Source organism: Festucalex cinctus, chromosome 8 (assembly GCF_051991245.1).
Source record: "Festucalex cinctus isolate MCC-2025b chromosome 8, RoL_Fcin_1.0, whole genome shotgun sequence".
Lineage (NCBI taxonomy): Eukaryota > Metazoa > Chordata > Actinopteri > Syngnathiformes > Syngnathidae > Festucalex > Festucalex cinctus.
In genome coordinates, this window is record NC_135418.1 from 10,574,452 (window position 1) to 10,581,471 (window position 7,020).

At 44.2% G+C, this 7,020-nt stretch overlaps 1 long non-coding RNA gene across 1 annotated transcript in view; it reads left to right on the plus strand.

The window, feature by feature from the left end:
* The window catches only part of LOC144024328 (uncharacterized), a 38,879-nt gene extending 32,076 nt beyond the window's left edge, over window positions 1-6,803 (plus strand). Inside the window, exon 3 of the long non-coding RNA XR_013284741.1 lies at window positions 6,521-6,803. This is a non-coding gene — a long non-coding RNA (uncharacterized LOC144024328). The remainder of the gene's footprint in view (window positions 1-6,520) is intronic.
* The last annotated feature ends 217 nt before the right edge of the window (window positions 6,804-7,020 follow it).

The window sequence follows — 7,020 nt, forward strand, 5'->3', positions numbered from 1 at the left end:
CACAGCTGCAACTGAGTGGAGGCGTTGCCGTTTCCCAACGCAACAAAGAAGCAAGGGGCGCGGCACCTCTTCGGCTTGGTTCCAAAACGTGCGTGAAAATAGCATAAGCCAGGGGCTGATCGGCCATCCACGGCAGCGCGTGCCTTATGAGGTGCAGTTGCGGTCGCCGGGAATGCAGAGGCCAAGACCTCGTGGTTTAACGCTGGGTGGCCAGGAAAAAACGGTCAGCTTCCTCCGCCAGAGCACGTGGCTCGGAGATGGTAGTGTTCGCTAGCGCTGTCTGGACATGAGGAGGCATGTGGCGCAGAAACAGTTCAATAAACAAAAAGTTCGGCTCCTCCGCGCCAAGCAGGTTCAGCATTTTTTCCATTAGCTCGGACGGCTTACTGTCCCCCAGGCCCTGGATGGCGAAAAGGCGCCGAGCCCGTTCCGGTCGTGACAGCTCGAAGGTCTTAAGGAGGTACGCTTTGAGCCCCGCGTACATATCCCGTGAGAGGTGATAAAACTCACAGCTCTGGCCGCCATGGAGCTCCCGAGCGCGGCCACGACGTGGTAGTAGCACGTGGAATCGTCCGTAATTCCCCGGATGGCAAACTGAGCTTCAGCTTGTACAAACCACGTCGCCGCGGCCGACTCCCAAAACTCCGGTAACTTGAGACCAGCGGAGTTCGCCATGTCGCTCAATTCGATCAAATTCTCAGCCTCGGAAACGTCAACGAGGCAGATGTCGGGGTCACCAGTGTAGCGAGCAGTGACGGGAGTCGTAGGCAGAGTGTTGAAGTCCGGAGCCAAAGACCGGCGATTTATTGACATCAGCTTCTCAGCGTTTAACAGCAACAACAACTCACTCTGCGCGAGGCTCACAGACCTACCAACATTTTGTTCTTTTATCCTTTCATCCCATCCAACTCCTCCTTATTCCCAAGGTTCCGTGGGTGAATTATGTTCTAATCACTACACAGCAAAGAGGAAAACTGATAGATCCTACCAGGTTTGAAGAACGATAAACGTCCAGCGTGTACTCCACACTCCAGCGTGTGTGGCACCGTTCAAGAGGTCCGTGGGAGGCTCGCCATCTTGTCTCGCGCACAATGAATCCAACTACGCGATTTGTTCAGGGGTTTCTGAATCAAACCAAGTCCCGCTTTAGCAAGTGTACGTCGCCAAGGTAAGGACAGGGTGGAAACCCAAAAAAATAACTCTTTCACTGTTAAAAAACAAAAACAAAAAAACATCAGAAAGCTTTTTTTCTTCGATTTTTTTTCTCTTAGCAGTAACTCCTCGCGGACTTACTGCACACATTCGTCTCTCGTCGTCTAGTATGAGGGGGGAAAAGTAAAGTGTACATTTAGGCTCACATCCGTCACGGCTACGTTGGCACGGGCTTTTCAAAATAAGAGTGTTCACAAACAGTTGAATCGTTTTAACTGATTACAAAAAAACATTAACATTAGGAATTTACAAGTTTTAATCTTTTACCACGTTTTACACAATGTTAATCTGTTTAGGGTCTTTTTCAGTTAAGGTAATTTCTTAATGACTGTTTTTACTAACAGGCTCTTATTTTATGAGGTTTTATAAATTCTGACCAGGGTTACATTTACATGGACATTTTGGACAGCTTTCTTATCCCTTCAATTGAAAAAAGGTTTTGGGATGATGAAATCATTTTCCAAGAAACCACAGAGCAAAAACTGTGAAAGCATTCCTTAGAGAAAGACGCATCCAGTCAATGTCATGGCCTGCAAATAGCCCAGATCCCAACCCAATTGAAAACCTGTGGTGGAAATAGAAAAAAATGGTCAACAACAAGGCTCCGACCTGCAAAGATTATCTGGCAACTGCAATCAAAGAGAGTTGGCACCAGATTGATGAAGAATACTGTTGATCACTCATTAAGTCCATACCTCAGAGACTGCAAACCGTCATAAAAGCCAGAGGTGGTGCAAATGAATACTAGTGATGTGTTTTGATTGTTTTGTCTTTGTTCTGTTTTTCGTGATTCCATATTTTTTTCCTCAGAATGGAGTGAGTCCATATTTCTTTCCCTCCACTTGCGCTATAAAAGTAACATTTACTGACCAGCACAAATTTTTATTTTCTTCATATCTTTTAGTGTTTCTGAAACCCAGGATGTTGCACTTTGGAATGACCTTACGACTGTTTCCTGCTTTTTATCTTAGTTTGAGCTACACAATAAAACGTCTGAGTGAGTGCTCGTGCAAAACTGGTAATTCCATACTTTTTGCTAGGGGTTGTACATGAGTTGAACAACCAATAGTAATATTACATTTTGCAAGCAGGGACTATACTGGTACCTAAATTTGGCTAGAATATTTGCTGACTGGGTGGGGCAGTTTGGTGCGGTGGATGGTGGCAATACGCACGTGCCCTAACCCTAACCCCAACCATAAACCAAAACAATCCTAAACTCTAAAACCGCATCAAAATACGACCATGTGTCTATACTGTAGTTTAGCGGCCTCTATCAGCCATGTTAAATAGCGAAAAAATACCAGACTCGAACCCGGATCTTCTGTGCAAAAAACTAACATCTAAATTACTAAGCTAACTGTCTAGTAGCAATTGTCATATTATTTTTTATCTAATGGTAGGGTTTAGGATGAGGCTGCGGTAAAGTAGATGTTACATTTTTACACGGGACACCAGGGACAGTAATGGTTGAGATTAGGAAAAGGCACAGTGAGGTTGTAGGCCGTTAGAAAACGTAGTCAATACTAATAAAATATGTAGTCATTAGTCAACACTAAAATAACCACTGGACGTCTTTACATGGGGCACGAATGGTTATGAAAAGGCACAGTGAGGTTGTACAAAACATGTAGCCAATACTGAAACAGTCAGTGGACAAATAGCTCAGTGAGATAAACACTCATCTTTGGACCAAACAGACTGGCTTTGAAACTCTAGTATTTTTGCGCTATTTGACATGGCCGCTAGAGGTCGCTAAACTAAAATATGTAACACTGGCATCTTTTCAATGTGGTCGTATTTATTGGAGGACTGTCTCATCCCATAATCACACAAAATATTTTCCATTTAATGTATGTTGTGTAGTTGTTTCCCTACCATTTGAGCGTGAAACCAAGACCTCCAATATAAATTTATCATCAGTACAAAAAGATCTGTATGAAAAGGCAAGGCAAAAAGTGTATAAGCTTGAGTAAGACACTTTTGATCTTACCAAAGTTGAGTTGAAAAAGATGTTTCTATTTTAATGACACCAACCAAAAGGAGTCACCAGTAAGTGTGTGAGCGATCATGTTTATCACACTGCTGTTTATACATGTCAGAGGCAATGTGTTTCAAATGACTGATCTTTGTCTCAGATGTACGATCCTCGATTCGCCCTCCCACTCTCCAGCTTTCAGAGGGAGCAAAAACAATCCCCTCCGTGATTCCTTCCACATGCATGTCGTGACACACGCTTCATTTCAGACTATTTCGTCCATCGTCAGATGTGCTGGGCAAGAATTGGAGAGAAGAGTGAGAGGAAGACGAGAGGGAAATAGAGAGACCTCTTCTTATGTTTCAATTGCGGAGCGGCAGCTACGCAAACAGTGGATGAAGGTGGGAGGGAGGCGCTGCAGCTGAGGCTGAGGGATGGATGGATGTGGATGTGGAGAGCGAAGAAGGGAGGGAGTGAGGCGCTCGGCAGAGCCACTGAGTCTAGACTCCAGATGTGCAGGCAGCAGCATAGTGGCTGGACTGGCCCCCACCAGGCTGCTCTGGGAGTATCCCCAGCACATGTCCCCACGCTGCCTGTAAATCAGTCCAGCTCGGCCTCAGGCTGCACCGCAGCCACAAAACCCCTCCGCATGGACCCCCAAACTTGGCTGGCCAGCGACAGAAAGACGCCAATGAGCCCACTGTGTTCAATTTTATCCATAATTGTCTCTGTGACTGCCTATTAGATAAAACTAGCTCCAAATTTTAAGGAGACGTTTATGCAACACAGTGCTGATTTTGGTGATTATTGTGTTATTTTGGCCATATATACAAACATGTTGGAACAAGGGTAGAATGAATTCGTGTTTGAACTTAACACATCGCAAATTCTACATTGACACCAGTGATGGGTAACTTTGGATGGGGCCACAATTTTTCCACTAGCGCTACTTGGGGTACACATAGGGCCACACACTTGCTAACCAGCTATAAGCCAAAAATGCCATTTTAAGTAAAACCTAAACATTTTTAACAAGGTGTGAGAAAGAAGCAAACAAAAATATCCACATACAACTACTGAGATTCTTGTTTTCGTTTAATGCAAAGGGCTTTTGTGCATAAAAAATCCTATTCAAACATGGGACAGAACTGATGAACACCAAACAATTAACTTCAAGAACTCATTTGACAATTAACAGCTTTGAAAAGTTTTGGGAGAATAGAACTGTTGCCACATCCGCCTTATGCCATTTCTTCCTCTATGATTGAGAAGACTCAGTTGAAGTCTGCTATCTAGTGCGGTGTTATTACAACCTAACACTGGACATTTGTAAATTAAGGGCAACTCTGGGTGTTGCTGCGAGCCATTCACATCCCTGATTTATATACACATCTATCTAGCCATCTATCTAGCCATCTATCTAGCTAGCTAGCTAGCTAGCTATTAGCTCTTGCGGTACAACTTGGTACCTGGTCAGTCATGGTTTCAAGTGTGCGCGACAAAATCAGTGACAAAGTATAAAACACCAATGACCATATTACTCTGTTGTCGTGTCATAGCTCTGGATGCAGCAATATTCAACTCACTCAATGTTGCCTCCTTACTGCTTACCATCAAGTAAATACAGGCGTATTTGTTCTCCATTGTACTGTTTAGTAGGAGCCCCTAAGGTGACATGGTAGAAAAAAAACAAAAAAAAACAACAACTTTGCGTTCCCTCGCAAAACATCTTTGAGTTCCCTTGCAAAGATTGCGAGGGAACGCAACGATTGCGTTCCCTCTCAAAACAACTTTGGCCTCGCTCACGCAACTTTGCGTTAACGTAATCTTCACGAGGGAACGCAAAGTTGTTTTTTTCGCCTACCATGTCACCTTACGTGAGCCGTAAACACCTTCCACGTGTAAACAAAACAGTGGGAAAATACATGCTCCATCCTAGTCGCTTTGGGAAAGCTTTGCCACTGCTTTGTTTCATGTTTGCAAACATTCCATCCTTGTCGCTTTTGGTCACATGGATGATGACCCGGAAGTGTTTACGGAGCACATAAGGTGACATGGTAGGCGAAAAAAACAACTTTGCATTCCTTCGTAAAACAACTTTCCGTTCCCTCGCAATCTTTGTGAGAGAACGCAAAGCTGTTGTTTTTTTCCTACCGTGTCAAGTGTCAACTTAGGGGCTCCGTAGTTTAGCACTTTTCATTCTGACTGATATATTCAATTCAGTAGAGTTTTTGCTGCACAGTTATGTTATACAAAATCAACTGTCATAAAGCAAGGCAAGTAGATATACTGGAAAAGGAGGAAAAACATGTAGAGTAGTTGTCCTTTAATTAAACAAGCTATGAGTGCAGTAGTCCCAATACTATTGCCTAGCTGTGGTTTCTAATTTGTGTACGTCCATATTTACATGAGCACATGCATGTGTAAGTGTAAAGCAGCTGATGGTCGATGGTCTGCAGCTGCCTACAGATCAGAGAGGAGTGCTGCTTGGTGTCTCTCCTCATTTAGCTCCACCACAGCTCATCTGCCGCCTGCTCCCCAGTCTCACTGGCACCATGGCATTCCTTCAATAGCTCGCTGCTTCCCAAACTTTATATCCACAGAGCACATTTACACAATTACAGATTCCTGCTGGATGTGACTGTGCGCTGCGCAATCCGTTTCCATCAATGCACACACATAATTAGATGTTGGACTGAAAAGCTCGCACCATATATAGTAAGCAATGCAGACCGCAAGCATGCACTACAAAAACCACAATTCTCATTGTAGTCCATCAGGGAGCTATTTTAGAGGAGGAAAATGTCTTTTAGCGGGTCAGCATTTAACACATCCAAGCCCAAATGAAGGAAGCGAGCAGAACGAGGCCCGTACATGCGTCTGTGTGTCTCGCAAACGCAGCCTGCGCTATTGTGCAAAGTGTGAGAGTCGACGCCTCACTCAGCTGTTCAAACAGGTAGCGCGCAAAGGAACATTGGCGCCGCGCAGACGTCCTCTGAACAAACGCGTGAGCACCGGGAAAGATGCAGAGGTTAGAATGCTGATGAGTGTGCGTGTTTGTGTGAACAGGTGAGCAAGCCATCGTTTGCGGTTCCGCTCATGTGCCCAGGCACAACAATGAAACACACAATTGACATGCACACAAATCCCAGCTGATCCTCCTGAACAAGTCTTTCCCAACCTTTATTGCAAATATACTTGAAGCTTACTCACTGTGAGATTGCAGTAGCAGCAGAGCTCACACAAACACCCTCTCTGTCCATATGTGTGTGTGTATGTGTGCACATGAGGGTTGTTCAAACACTTTAATTGTGTTGATACTCGTCGCAGATATACATCGAGAGTTTTCCCAGGGTTGAGGCCCTGACCCCCCCGGCGGGATGCTCCTGGAAAAACCAGCTGACAGCTTGTGGAATTCTCTTGGACATGAGAGGTTAACTAGACTTTAACCTCCGCTCGGTGGGAGCACGGAACAACACAGATTGTCATCAGAGGCTTATGCGACAGTCAAGTGAAACGCGTGGAAATGGAATGACGATTAAGGAGACACGTGGTTTATTTTCAGTGACATCAAGGAAAATGTTTAGGAGTTCTGTCTTGGTCCTTGTAAATTCTTAAAGATTTTTGTTGTAAAAGTACTTTGCCTTGATCCCTTTTTGGACTGGGTCAAGTGTGCTTCCGCGTATTTGTTATGTGTTTTTTGTTGTTAGTAAATGTTGTCTTGCCATTTCAAACTCTTTTTGTTGTACTTTTGCCTGTGCATGGTTTTTGTTGTAAATAAATTTGCTTGTAAATTCACTTATTTGTCTGTGTTTTGGGATCCACTGAAA